Source organism: Oncorhynchus mykiss, chromosome 25, assembly GCF_013265735.2.
Source record: "Oncorhynchus mykiss isolate Arlee chromosome 25, USDA_OmykA_1.1, whole genome shotgun sequence".
In the NCBI taxonomy this organism is placed as follows: domain Eukaryota; kingdom Metazoa; phylum Chordata; class Actinopteri; order Salmoniformes; family Salmonidae; genus Oncorhynchus; species Oncorhynchus mykiss.
The window spans coordinates 18018656-18034660 of record NC_048589.1 but is presented as its reverse complement, the minus strand read 5'-3'; positions in this window follow the sequence as shown (position 1 = coordinate 18034660).

Here is a 16005-nt window from a genome sequence, read left to right as displayed (position 1 = left end):
AACTGTTAATTGAAATGCATTCCAGGTGACTACCTCATGAAGCTGGTTGAGAGAATGCCAAGAGTGTGCAAAGCTCTCATCAGGGCAAAGTGTGGCTACTTTGAAGGATCGCAAATGTAAAATATATTTTGATTTGTTTAACAATTTTTTGGTTACTACATGATTCCATATGTGTTATTTCATAGTTTTTATGTTTTCGCTATTATTCTACAATGTAGAAAATAGTCATAACTAAGAAAAACCCTTGAATGAGTAGGTGTTCTAAAACTTTTGACCGGTAGTGTATATACATATTTAAAATTATATCAATATCAATGTTGTTGCTACAGTATAGAAGGTTAACAAAATAATTTAGATTAAAGGTAAATTAAATACATTTTTCAACTTTAAATGTATCCTCTCCAGCACCACCCCAACATCAACATACGTGAAAATAGCACATTTCTATGTTTTCTACTAAAAGGATAAGTGTTTCCGATAAACATCATCAGCCAATTAGTAGACAATTAGTAGACAATGCCTACTCATAATTGGTTAAAATGACATGATGCACACCGATGATGTCATTAAAAACACTTATCTTCTTCTATCTTATTTACTACAACACATAGAATTGCGCCATTTTCACATACAGTATGTTGATGTTGGGGTGGTGCTGGAGATGATAAATGTGAACTTCAAGGTAATGAAATCCTAATACTGTATAGTAAATCAGTTTGACACAAGGGGTCAGTCTTGTCCAACTTTATATCTTACTATAATGTGAGAGCTCATCAGTTACGTCTCTCTCTGTCTCTCTCTCGCTCTCTCTCTGTATCGATCTAGACTGTTTTATACAAGTAGTATAAAACAGTATAGCAGCCTAAATAAATAGTAATAATAAATAATAACAGCAGTGGTGAATGTGTGTGTGTGTGTCCTCTGACTGTGTAAAACATTGAGGAAAAGGCAGTGATTCACTCTGACTAAGCTAAAGGAGAGACATTCAAAACCAAGGCATGGTTCAATCACTTTTTTAAATAAACAACAGTAAGGACATCAAGAAAAAAATGACCCTTCTATAAGTGATGTGGTTGACAAGTGGTCACCACACACCAAAAGGAGGAACATGCAGTTTCACAGAGGAGGAAAAGGCCTTTCTGTAACTGCGGGGATAATGTACTTCTGGGGGCTGCGCTATCGCTTTTGCGTGCCTGGAGAAAATTACCCAGTGCCTAGAGAGAGCAGTATCCACTGAGTGGGGGTCTTAGCAGACTAACCAGGAATGATCTCGTGGCTACCTATAGTGATTAGCAGCCTGAAAGCAAGTCACATTTCTCCTCAGTTTGTCTGCATTCCTGTAAGATCAGAGTGTGCAGTAACTTTGATTGTGTGTTAAGTATGGACAGACAAACTTGGTTTAGTGGTACAAAGCTAAAAGGAAGAATTACCGTAGTGTGTAGGTCGACTACTCTATTGCAATCCAGCTTCTCTTTTCCAATGTTTCTTACTTTCAGAATAGTTTTGGCCTGGGATATACAGTATTTGCCTCCCCCAACCTTGAAAGCATCTGTTACATTTTTCTAACCTTGAAACCACAAGATCCGGCCTCATAAGCGGTGGCTTGTCAATGCTGAAACCATGCAGGATTGTTTCAACGGCGTCTGCCCACTGATACAATTAGTTGGCACAGTGTTCTGTGTGTGGCCAGGTTCTGCTAAACTGACATTTGCATTGCATTGTTGCTGGAATGTGTGGGTCTGGACAAAGAATGTGTTCTATCGTACAGATGTGAAACTGTTCTTGTGAATCAAACTGACATTTGATGTGGCATCACTGGCATGCACTGTATCAGCTCAGGAAGTTGTTGGGAGAGAGCAGTCTGTGGATATTCTTGTTCTGCAAGTCCACTCGTAGTGATGATTTTTAAGTCCCAGTGGAAGCGGTTCATAGTCCCACTTAACTAACGCAGAGTGGAAGAGAACAAGCAGGGGTTTGTAGAACGACATCCAGAGAGGCAACCTTGTTTACTAATCTATAACTGATTCATCTTCCAAATGAGTTGGTGTGCCAGCCAAAAACTATAGGGTAATTACTGCCATAAACATTTGATTAGGTATTGCTCAGAAAGGCCTCTTATATACAGCTACAGCATAGCCTGACTATGAGGTGAGCTGGTCCCTGCATGTGTCTGCCTCTCTGGCCTTGCAACATATAGTACTCTGTGGAGAGGCATCCTGCTGCACTCTGAAGCAGCTCCCTTCATTGTGCTGCATATTAGTCATGGTGGCTTCAAATACAAAATCAAATTTTCCACCACAATGTCGAGGAACTCAACAAAACTCAAAAACTCAACATAATGATTTATTTGTATTTATTTTCTCTCTATCTCTGTTCATCATAATGTCTGTCTTAAAAATGGGCAAGTAATAATTAACTCTCAAGTATATTGACTTGGACCAATAATGTCTGATTTCCATTTTTTTCTATTGTGTGTAAATCTCTGCTGAGGCTACATTTCAGAACAATCAAAAAGACATTCTGGTGCCTGAACATATGGCTTGTGAAGTGCAGAAACGATAAATGAATCATGCTAAAACTTTGGGAGACAATCTCCATTACTTACATGGCAGACTGAATGTTTTCAAAAATATGAAGAAGCAACGAAGAATGTGCATTTTAGCCAAAATTCCACTTTATTATAAAATTCATACATGTGTTTCCTTTAGCGGAGGAAAATTGAGGAAACACTTTTAATTGCTCTCAATCTATTAAGTCTTGGAAGCCCAAATGTACAGCTGAGGTTTGGATAAGGCCCAAAATGTGCATTTCAGCACTGGCATCCATCTCCAGAACTCTAAGACAGCTAATTAAGAGAGAGGCCTTTCCTTCCCATCTCTTTACTGATATTAGCGCAAGAGAAACAGACAGACAGAGAAATAGACCGAGAGGGAGTCAGACAGAGAGGGAGTCAGGCAGAGAAGGAGACAGACCGAGAGGGAGACAAACAGAGAGGGAGTCAGACAGAGAGGGAGACAGACAGAGAGGGAGTCAGACAGAGAGGGAGACAGACAGAGAGGGAGACAGACAAAGAGGGAGTCAGACAGAGAGGGAGTCAGGCAGAGAAGGAGACAGACCGAGAGGGAGACAGACAGAGAGGGAGACAGACAGAGAGGGAGTCAGACAGAGAGGGAGTCAGACAGAGAGGGAGTCAGGCAGAGAAGGAGACAGACCGAGAGGGAGACAGACAGAGAGGGAGACAGACAGAGAGGGAGACAGACAGAGAGGGAGTCAGACAGAGAGGGAGACAGACAGAGAGGGAGACAGGCAGAGAGGGAGTCAGACAGAGAGGGATTCAGGCAGAGAAGGAGACAGACCGAGAGGGAGACAGACCGAGAGGGAGACAGACAGAAGTCCCGTTTATACCTGGTTCTGACATGAGTCCTTTGTCCTGATCTTGTCCACATTCTGATTGTACCGACATTTTTAGGCATGTATAGATAATTAAAAGATGCATTGTTTTCTGATTGGGATCAGATCTTATAAGTAAGTGTAAACAGAGACACACAAAGAGCGAGGGAGCAAGGAGATAGACAGTGAATCCCAAACCACCCCCTCTCCCCTAACAACTAGCTTTGAGGTCCCTTCGTTGTCACATGTTGTTGACGAAACGAAAGAGTGGCGATGGGATCAATAAACCCATCAACTTCAGGACACACTCCTTACTTGAATGATGCAATTCATGTTCCACTTTTAAATATTAAAACAAGCATGAACTTCAAATGAACAAATTCCCCTGTCCTTTTATCTGTTTCGAAATCAGACATAAACAAATGCACATGATTTTATTTGTCACATGCGCTGAATACAAGCTTACCATGAAAAGCTTACTTAGAGAGGCACGCCTCTCACTTTTTTTAATGGAATTGTGCAAACTCCAAACATATTGCATATTGCGGGATAGCACTATGAAGCATGCTGCCTTGCTGGCTCGGTCGAAGTTGGTATATGAAGGTCTAAAAAGCCACTACAGCCTCGATCATTTTCACTCCCTCAGCTTTGGGAAACTTGCACAAATGGCGGAAGCGCACATGAACGAGCAAGTGGAGGGTGAAGTGGGTGATTTAGGATTCACACGCAGCGATTTGTGGATATGAGTCTATTTGTGGATACCTCAACAATTGCTAATAACCCATCCGCAACTGCCTGACTATATGTGATAAAGTTCAAATCTGAGTCCCGCACCCAACACTAACTCACAAATATAGAAAATGCACTGCACAGTCAGAGATGTCGGAAGAAATGAGTGGTGCAGATCTCCTAATTTGGATATACAGTTGAAGTTGGAAGTTTACATATACTTAGGTTGGAGTCATTAAAACTCGTCCACAAATTTCTTGTTAACAAACTGTAGTTTTGGCAAGTCGGTTAGGACATCTACTTTATGCATGACACAAGTAATTTTTCCAACAATTGATTATACTAAATTGACTGTGCCTTTAAACAGCTTGGAAAAATCAGGAAAATTATGTCATGGCTTTAGAAGCTTCTGATAGGCTAATTGACATTGTTTGAGTCAATTGGAGGTGTACCTGTGGATGTATTTCAAGGTCTACCTTCAAACTCAGTGCCTCTTTGCTTGACATCATGGGAAAATCTAAATAAATCAGCCAAGACCTCAGAAAAAAATTGTAGACCTACACAAGTCTGGTTCATCCTTGGGAGCAATTTCCAAACGGCTGAAGGTACCACGCTCCTCAATCCTAGAACAACAGCAAAGGACCTTGTGAAGATGCTGGAGGAAACAGGTACAAAAGTGTCTATATCCACAATAAAATGAGTCCTATATCATCATAACCTGAATGGCTGCTCAGCAAGGAAGAAGCCACTGCTCCAAAACCGCCATAAAAAAGCTTGACTACGGTTTGCAAATGCACATGGGGACAAAGATCGTACCATTTGGATAAATGTTCTCTGGTCTGATGAAACAAAAATAGAACTGTTTGGCCATAATGACAAACGTTATGTTTGGGGGGAAAAGGAGGAGGCTTGCAAGCCGAAGAACACCATCCCAACCGTGAATCACGGGGGTGGCAGCATCATGTTGTGGGGGTGCTTCGCTGCAGGAAGGACTGGTGCACTTCACAAAATAGATGGCATCCTGAGGCAGGAAAATTATGTGGATATATTGAAGCAACATGGACAATGACTGCAAGCATAATTCCAAAGTTGTGGCAAAATGGCTTAAGGACAACAAAGTCAAGGTATTGGAGTGGCCATCACAAAGACCTGAACTGAATCCTTTAGAAAATGTGTGGGCAGAACTGAAAAAGTGTGTGCGAGCAAGGAGGCCTACAAACCTGACTCTGTTACACCAGCTCTGTCAGGAGGAATGGGACAAAATTTACCCAACTTATTGTGGGAAGCTTATGGATGTAAGGTACTGGGTGTCGTGAGTGTGAAGTCAGGCGCAGGAAAACAGAGAGTTCAATATAGTGCTCTTTTAATGCACACACGGGGAACCACGACCACCCCACTAAACACTGGGTTCTCAAAACAAAATGCCCCAGACACGGGGAACCACGACCACCCCACTAAACACTGGGTTCTCAAAACAAAATGCCCCAGACACGGGGAACCACGACCACCCCACTAAACACTGGGTTCTCAAAACAAAATGCCCCAGACACGGGGAACCACGACCACCCCACTAAACACTGGGTTCTCAAAACAAAATGCCCCAGACACGGGGAACCACGACCACCCCACTAAACACTGGGTTCTCAAAACAAATGCCCCAGACACGGTGAACCACGGCCACCCCACTAAACACTGGGTTCTCAAAACAAAATGCCCCAGACACGGGGAACCACGACCACCCCACTAAACACTGGGTTCTCAAAACAAAATGCCCCAGACACGGGGAACCACGACCACCCCACTAAACACTGGGTTCTCAAAACAAATGCCCCAGACACGGTGAACCACGGCCACCCCACTAAACACTGGGTTCTCAAAACAAAATGCCCCAGACACGGGGAACCACGACCACCCCACTAAACACTGGGTTCTCAAAACAAAATGCCCCAGACACGGGGAACCACGACCACCCCACTAAACACTGGGTTCTCAAAACAAATGCCCCAGACACGGTGAACCACGACCACCCCACTAAACACTGGGTTCTCAAAACAAAATGCCCCAGACACGGGGAACCACGACCACCCCACTAAACACTGGGTTCTCAAAACAAAATGCCCCAGACACGGGGAACCACGGCCACCCCACTAAACACTGGGTTCTCAAAACAAAATGCCCCAGACACGGGGAACCACGGCCACCCCACTAAACACTGGGTTCTCAAAACAAAATGCCCCAGACACGGGGAACCACGGCCACCCCACTAAACACTGGGTTCTCAAAACAAAATGCCCCAGACACGGGGAACCACGGCCACCCCACTAAACACTGGGTTCTCAAAACAAAATGCCCCAGACACAGGGAACGAAAACAGTCCAGCATTATACACGAACATAAACCAACACGTTCGTCTGTATCAAACACCAGGGTTACAATAATCAATACCGCACAAAGAAACAGGCGGGGCCGACTGACTAATAAAGCCCAACTAATTACAACAAACTCAAAACAGGTATAATCAATGAACACATAAGGAGGGGGAGAAAATAATCAGTGGCAGCTAGTAGGCCGGTGACGACGACCGCCGAGCGCCACCCGAACGGGAAGGGGAACCACCTTCGGTCGGCGTCGTGACAATGGAAGGCTACCCAAAACGTTTGACCCAAGTTAAACAATTTATAGGCAATGGTCCCAAATACTAATTGAGTGTATGTAAACTTCTGACCCACTGGGAATGTGATGAAAGAAATAAAAGCTGAAATAAATAATTCTCTCTGCTATTATTCTGACATTTCACATTCTTAAAATAAAGTGGTGATCCTAACTGACCTAAGACAGGTAATTTTTACTAGGATTGAATGTCAGGAAGTGTGAAAAACAGAGTTTAAATGTATTTGGCTAAGGTGCATGTAAACGTCCGACTTCAACTGTACCTATGTTTCTGCTTATAATTGCCAACATTTTGGTAGGCTATTTGTTAGTCAACTTGTCTATATTTAGATACTTGCAGCTTTAATTCCATCATTACTTCTGTCCCAAGGCGTAGACATGTAAACGCAACATGTAAAGTGTTGGTCCCATGTTTCATGAACTGAAATAAAGATCTCAGAAATGTTCCATATGCACAAATAGCTTATTTCTCTCAAATGCTGTGAACAAATTTGTTTACATTCATGTTAGTAAGCATTTCTCTTTTGCCAAGATAATCCATCCACCTGACAGGTGTGGCATATCAAGAAGTTGATTAAACAGCATGATCATTACACAGGAACACCTTGTGCTGGTGACAATAAAAAGCCACTCTAAAATGTGCAGTTTTGTCACCCAACACAAAGCCACAGATCTCTCAAGGTTTGAGGGAGCGTGCAATTGGCATGCTGACTGCAGGAATGGCCACCAGAGCTGTTGCCTGAAAATGTAATGTTAATTTCTCTACCATGAACCACCTCTAACGGTATGGGCAGGCATAAGCTACGATCAACGAACACAATTGCATTTTATCGATGGAAATTTGAATGCACAGAGATACCATGATGATATCCTGAGGCCCATTGTCGTGCCATTCATCCACCGCCATCACCTCATGTTTCAGCATGATAAGGCACGACCCCATATCACAAGGATCTGTACACAATTCCTGGACGCTAAAAATTTCCCAGTTCTTCCATGGCCTGCATTACTCACCAGACATGTCACCCATTGAGCACTTTTGGGATGCTCTGGATCTAAATGTTCGACAGCGTGTTCCAGTTTGCGCAAATATCCAGTAACTTCGAACAGCCATTGAAGAGGAGTGGGAGACAACATTCCACAGGCCACAACCAACATCCTGATCAACTCTATGTGAAGGAGATATTTTGCGGTGCATGAGACAAATGGTGGTCACACCAGATACTGACTGGTTTTCTTATCCATCAGATGCATATCTGTATTCCCAGTCATGTGAAATCTACAGATTAGGACACCAATACATTTATATGAACTGTAACTCAGTAAAATCTTTGAAAATGTTACATTTGCATTTATATATTTGTTCAATATAAATTCTAGAACGAATGCTTCAATCTAGTTGACATGGTAAAGTTTTCCCCTTTATCTCTGCTTCTCTCATGCAGTAAAAACATTTAGGGACAGGGGAGAACATTTGTGCAAAATTTCCAAATGACATCAGTTTGACCGGTTTTAAGGGAATTAAAAGTTGTGAAAACGACCCAACAAGATTTTAGTTTGGCTTGGATGCATATTTTATGTGGTTGAAATACTATCAGATTTTATGATGTTAATAAATGCAGCAGCTTTCATTCTCTCAAGATTCTGAAATAAATAAATCATATTTCTCCACTCCTGTTCCTGAGTCAAAATGCACATTTGGTGTCATTTTACTGCAAAAACTGCTTAATTCTGCAGGAGTTCATATTGACCCTAAGCACACAGCCATAACAATGCAGGAGTGGCTTTGGGACAAGTCTCTGAATATCCTTGTGTGGCCCAGCCAGAGCCTGGACTTGAACCCAATCTAACATCTCTGGAGAGACCTGAAAATAGCTGTGCAGCAACGCTCCCCTTCCAACCTGACAGAGCTTGAGAGGATCTTGTTTATTTATTTCACCTTTATTTAACCAGGTAGGCAAGTTGAGAACAAGTTCTCATTTACAATTGCGACCTGGCCAAGATAAAGCAAAGCAGTTCGACACATACAACAACACAGAGTTACACATGGAGTAAAACAAAACATACAGTCAATAATACAGTAGAAACAAGTCTATATACAATGTGAGCAAATGAGGTGAGATAAGGGAGGTAAAGGCAAAAAAAAAGGCCATGGTGGCGAAGTAAATACAATATAGCAAGTAAAACACTGGAATGGGAGAATGGTGGAATTTGCAGTGGAAGAATGTGATCTGCAGAGAAGAATGGGAGAAACTCCGCAAATACACGTGCCAATCTTGTAGCATCATACCCAAGAAGACTCTAATCGCTGCCAAAGGTGCTTCAACAATGTACAGAGTTAAGGGTCTGAATACTTATTAACTTTTTATATTTCAATTTTTTTTTTATACATTTGCAAAAAAAAATTGCTTTGTTATTATGGGTTATTGTGTGTAGATTGATGAGGGGGAAAAAAACAAGGTTGTAACCTCACAAAATGTGAAAAAATATAGGGGTCTGAATACTTTCCGAATGCACTGTAAATCCACACACTGCGGAGACGGAAAGTATGGAGCAGTGTTGCAATGTCACTTTTATACACTCAAACATTCAACACAGTTTTTTTGCTACCTGGAAATTGAGACGCGCCGTATGAGATGCAGATGTATTCGGACAAGAACGCAGAAGCTAACAGCTGGAGGGAGATGTCATGAAATTTGAACACCGATACCAAAGAAAAATTTAGAACAATTCGGGACCAGTATGTTCGCAATCGGAAAAAGGTGAAGACGACAAGGTGTGTGGCTGCTGCTAATTGTCCGATAACTGGGTTGGCTTCATCTTCAGGCAGACACCAATATGCCAGATTCGGTATGTACCCTTGTCGTGCAGCTGATTCCTTTTGTACAGTGTATGTTTGTGATATTATGTTTAGCAGACCTAGTTAGAACATGTGAAATCAGCTTGTTTCTGGATGGGAGAAATTGTGAGTGGGAAATGGCCTGTGCCTGTGTTGTTATCATAATGAAAACAGTGTGTGTGTTTGTGCTAGTTAGATTGAGATGTTTATTAAATCAGTTATTTGAGTAAGCATTTTAAGTCAAAGGAGCCCATGGAGAGATTGCTTGCAATGTATTCTAACGTATTCACCATCTGCTTGTAGGTGTTGGGGAGGTAGGATGGCATTGTGGACAGGCAAGAGACAGAACTGAGCCCCGAAGTCCCATCTACAGATGGTTCATCGCCCCTTGGTTCATCATCTCCCCAGCCTTGTTCATCACGTCCCCGGCCCCTCTCACTAACGCACAAACCTCACCCTCTGCCCTGGCACTCCATCAATCCCCCCCAACTTCCCAACCCAGCTCCAGTGGCCGGAAGAGTGAGACAGCTGAGGAACCCTTTGGACACTAACATTATACAGTTTATGGTGTAATTAAAGATCGTTAGTGTCCAGCAAGTGCCATCTACAACTTCCTCTTGTGACACTTTCTCCTGTGACACTTTCTCCTTTGATACTTCCTCCTGCGACACTTCCTCTTGCGACTCATCCTCTTGGCGACTCTTCCTCTTGGCGACTCTTCCTCTTGTGACACTTTCTCCTGTGATACTTCCTCTTGCGACACTTCCTCTTGCGACTCATCCTCTTGGCGACTCTTCCTCTTGTGACACTTCCTCTTGGCGACTCTTCCTCTTGTGACACTTCCTCTTGCGACTCTTCCTCTTGGCGACCCTTCCTCTTGTGACACTTCCTCTTGGTGACTCTTCCTCTTGTGACACTTCCTCTTGTGACTCTTACTCTTGCGATACTTACTCTTGCGACACTTCCTCTTGTGACAATTCCTTGTGTGACACTTCCTATTGTGATACCTCCTCTTGTGATACTTCCTCTTGTGATACTTCCTCTTGTGATCGTTACCTGGAAAAAAAGCTATGTTTGTCTGGTTATTTGTACTTGTGGCAGAAAATATATTTCTGTTCTTAATCAGTCACTCAGTACTGCTTTGTACATGAGCTATGTAGACAAGGTTAATATCTTGGGGGTCTGTCATCATTGTCTACAAAAGTCCTCAATTGTTGAAATGCCACGACACATTAGGTTGTACATAGCCATGTAGATTAGCTAAATGTCTTGTGGGTCTAATCTTTTAAAAAATAGGACAAACTTAAACAGCACAAGGATGAAGTGATTGTCATCATGGTACTCTTTATTGTGATTTGTAAAGTTTGAATTAGAAAAACATTTGAAAAATTCAAACAGCAAAACCAAGTGTGTAGCTTACAACATGACATACTGTATAAACAGTCATCACCCAGAGGAGGAGAACATACTGTATGTGCGCATGTTTTTCAAACAACACCAACATTTTGGATACAGACTGTCACTGAAGGTAACACTTGACTAACATGGAAGATGGGACATAAGCTAAACGTGCACACAAACAGAGATAAGGTTAGACCTATGCTTATCAAGACCTCTGGATATGCACATTCACATCACACAGCTTCCCTCTTGCAAACTACCTGATTTTATGAAGACTCAAAGGCAACTCCTCTCTCTGAAAATGAAATTGTTTTGCCATATTTTAGGCTAATAATGGCATTCATGTCTGAACACACAGGCCTCTGTTTGAGCAGTTATCAACAGCAGCTAAAGTGTGAGAATGATTTTTGAGTTTTATGATGCACATATTTCAGGTGAGGAAAAACAGGCCTCAGCTTCACAGGTATTTTCTGTTATAGAGTCTGGGCCGAATCCTGCCTTGTAAAAGCCAAATTGTCTATCTCAAATTACCTGTAAATCTAGAACCCCTTTTCCTGGACACTTGGTACGTCTAGGGGAAATATGATTAGTCTAATAGAATTAGGTGAGCAGTTAAGCAGTATCTCAATTTATTATTTTCAGAGGGTGGACACTTTGATCTACACAGAATACTTAATTGTGTAATTATCGTGTAATTTACATATCTCTACTTGAAGCTACAAAGGATGCTTGTTATCATAGACGATATTATCTCACTCTATCTCGTTGACAGAAATATGTTTAAGCCAAACAAGTCAAGGTGATTTTGTTTCACGCACGGCATTTCTCAGTTCCAGGAAGCACCCCCAACTTCACTAGCATCCCTTCCATTCCCTCCTCCGCTTCTTTCTCATAAGTCCTTGAAATTATTTATTTCCCAGTAACTGTGCTCGTGAAATGTATGTGGACCCGGGACCTTTGTAGCGTCTGGTTTCCCTGCTGGCTGCAGTAAAAGCAGGCTGAGGTCCAGGCACGGGGCAAGGCTTGCGTGACTGCAGAGTGGGGGAGCGCCGGTCATAAGTCTCAGCACCTGGGCAACTGTGAGGGCCCCGCTTCCTTGCATGTCACCACGAGGACCCAGACGCAGGATTCAAGCTGATAGATTAGAGGGTCCTGCGTTAAATGTGTGGATTTATGATGGGCGGTTACGGCGGGTCAGAGAAGCAGAGTTACTGTTGCAATGAGCACAAATTGAGGCCTCTTCCTACAGGAAATAAGACAAATCTGAAAGGTGCTTTCAGGTTACAGACTACAGCAGAGGAAAAAAGCTTTGCTGGATGGTGGTTCTGAAAGCTAGGGGTGAATGGAGGCAAGAGGGTATACTTGGCCGAGACAAACTACCATGCGTGCCTAGATCCCCATGGGTATGGCTTCCATCAGCGTGTGTCTCACTGCTCACCTTTACTGTTCATCAGTTACTGTCATCAGGTTAGGATATATGGGCCTGGTAGGGGGCCTGGCTGAGGAGCGTAGAGTGGCTGGACGGGGGAGAATGGGAGGGGGTTGAACCTGTAAAAGCATTTAGATTGGGAGAGCTTGACCTCTGATTTCATGCTTCTCCTCCCCACTGGAGCCTGTCTCCCCTTCTCACGTCATGTGGCGGTGCGGGGTGGATGGTTCCTCTTCGTGTCACATACTGGGGGTGTCTATGTCCTTCTGAGACCTAGGTAAAGCATTAACCCCTTACCCTCTAACCCCGCCGCACTGTCGCCCCATCACTCACACTCTCACACGTACTGCTAGAACTGACAGGACAAAAGGACCACAGACCATATGGTTTTCTGTCCTTACAGTCTACTAAGCCCTGTGTACCCTGAATCGCTGTTGAGCTGGTACTGTATTCATTTCTTATCAAAGCACTGTTACAATCACATGCTGTAAGCGTGCCTTGTTGTTACAGTAAAAATCAGCACCTTCGGAAAGTATGGCTTTTTCCACATTTTGTTACGTTACAGCCTTATTCAAAAATGTATTAAATTAAAAAAAACATCCTTAACAAATCTACACACAATACCTCATAATGACTAGGCAAAAGCAGGTTTTTAGATTTAATTTTAAATCATTTAAAAATGATTTTTCATAATAAAAAAAACTGAAATACCTTATTTACAGAAGTATTCAGACCCTTTGCAATGAGACTCAAAATTGAGTTCAGATGCATCCTGTTTCCATTGATCATCCTTGAGATGTTTCTACAACTTGATTGGAGTCCACCTGTGGTAAATTGAATTGATTGGACATGATTTGGAAAGGTACACACCTGTCTATATAAGGTCCCACAGTTGACAGTGAATGTCAGAGCAAAAACCAATCCATGACGTCGAAGGAATTGTCTGTAGAACTCCGAGACAGAATTGTGTCAAGGCACCGATCTGGGGAAGGGTGACAAAACATGTCTGACGCATTGAAGGTCCACAAGAACACAGTGACCTCCATCATTTTTAAATGGAAGAAGTTTGGAACCACCAAGACTCTTCCTAGAGCTGGCCGCCCAGCCAAACTGAGCAATCGGGGATAAGGGCCTTGGTCAGGGAGGTGACCAAGAACCCAATGGTCACTCTGATAGAGCTCTAGAGTTCCTCTGTGGAGATGGGATAACCATCTCTGCAGCAGTCCACGAATCAGGCTTTTATTGTAGAGTGGCCAGACGGAAGCCACTCCTCAGTAAAAGGCACATGATAGCCTGCTTGGAGTTTCCCTAAAGACACCTCTCAGGCCATGAGAAACAAGATTCTCTGGTTTGATGAAACCAAGATTCAACTCTTTGGCCTGAATGCCAAGCGTCACGTCTGGAGGAAACCTGGCACCATCCCTACAGTGAAGCATGGTGCTGGAAGCAACATGCTGTGGGGGTGTTTTTCAGCAGCAGGGACTGTCAGGATCGAGGCCAAAATGAACGGAGCAAAGTACAGAGATGCTTGATGGATACCTGCTCCGGAGCGCAGGACCTCAGACTGGGGCGAAGGTTCACCTTCCAACAGGACATCAACCCTAAGCACACAGCCAAGACAACACAGGTGTGGCTTTGGGATGTCTCTGAATGTCCTTGAGTGGCCCAGTCAGAGCCTGGTCTTGAACCCGATCTAACATCTCTGGAGAGACCTGAAAATAGCTGTGCAGCAAAGCTCCCCATCCAGCCTGACAGAACTTGAGAGGATCTGCAGAGAAGAATGGGAGAAACTCCTCAAATACGGGTGTACCAAGCTTGTAGCGTCATACCCAAGAAGAATCGAGGCTGTAATTGCTGCCAAAGATGCTTCAACAAAGTACTGAGTAAAGGGTTTGAATACTTATGTAAATTTGATATTTCTGTATTTCATTTTTTATAAATAAGCAAAAAATACAAAAATACTGTTTTTGACTGTTTCTGTCATTATGGGGTATTGTGTGTAGATTGATGAGGAAATAAAACTACTTAAACACTTTTAGAATAAGGCTTTAACCTAACAAAATGTGGAATAAGTCAATGGGTCTGAATACTTTCCAAAGGCACTGTATACACTGAGTGGACAAAACATTAAGAATACCTTCCTAAAATATATTTTCTTGTTGCCCTCAGAACAGCCTCAATTCTTCGGGGCATGGACTCTACAAGGTGTCGAAAGCGTTTCGCATGGATGCCGGTCCATGTTCACTCCAATGCTTCCCACAGTTATGTCAAGTTGGCTGGATGTCCTTTGTGTGGTGGACCATTCTTTATACACATGGGAAACTGTTGAGCTTAAAAAACCCAGCAGCATTGCAGTTGTTGACACAAACCGAAGCGCTTGGTACCTACTACCATACCCCGTTCAAAGGCACTTCTATCTTTTGTCTTGCTCTTTCACCCTTTGAATGGCACACATACACAATCCATGTCAAAATTGTCTCAAAGCTTAAAAATGATTCTTTAACCTGTCTACTCAACTTCATCTACACTAATTGAGGAGTATTTAACAAGGACATCAATAAGGGATGCTAACTTTCACCTGGTCAGTCTGGTCAGTCTATGTCATGGAAAGAGCAGGTGTTCAGTGTACATCCCAACCAATAAATCAAAGTTATATAATACATTTTTCAGCTTAAAAAACGTCCAGAAAACAATGTAGAGTAGTCCACAGTATATAACTACATGTTACACAAATCAGGTCTCTCATCCTCTTAGATAATGCTGTTGATATCATCCTGACAACATATCTCTCTCAACTAACTCATTTCAGTTGGATTTGAGTAGGTCTTATAACTCTGGTCTCACACTTGGTTAAGGAGCTCCGGTTAAGGAGCTCCGGTTAAGGAGCGAAGGAGCTCTGGTTAAGGAGCTCTGGTTAAGGAGCTAAGGAGGTCTGGATTTCCTCAAACCATTGCCTTGTGTTGTGTGATTGACTTGGTCGTCATTTCCTTTTAATATTCACACGTGGTTAAGTTGTGGTATTTTGCTTCACACAAGTGGTGAGGCTTTACCACAGGGAAGTAAAGTATATTAGAAGGGGTGATTCACACCATGGTTAAACTGTAGGGGTTTTTTTACAGGTAGAAATCTTTCACAGTATTCCACAGTATGGAAAGCATTTACTTTGTGTGTATTTCCACTGGCATTACTGCAAAACAACACATCTAGTGTGTGTAAGTACTAGGTGTCTGTGTGTGATTGTCTGCATGCACTCTCGGCCCAGAGGGATCTGTTTTCAGTTTAGCCAAACTGTTGCTCAAGTGTAGCATTCATTCCCTGTGGATGTTTCTTTTGCCTCATTGTGGAGAGGCCTTGTTCCCTTTTTAGAGGTATATTCTTACACATCGAAGTGTGAGAATCTTCTTCTGCATAAACAAGCATGCTACGTCTCCGGGGGGGGGGGGGGGGGGGAGTATCCATTCTCATGCCAATCCTAATCAGATCTTGTTTGCATCTGTGTGTTTGCGTTTGAGTTAGTTGCAATTTAATTTCAGGGACCACCAGAAAT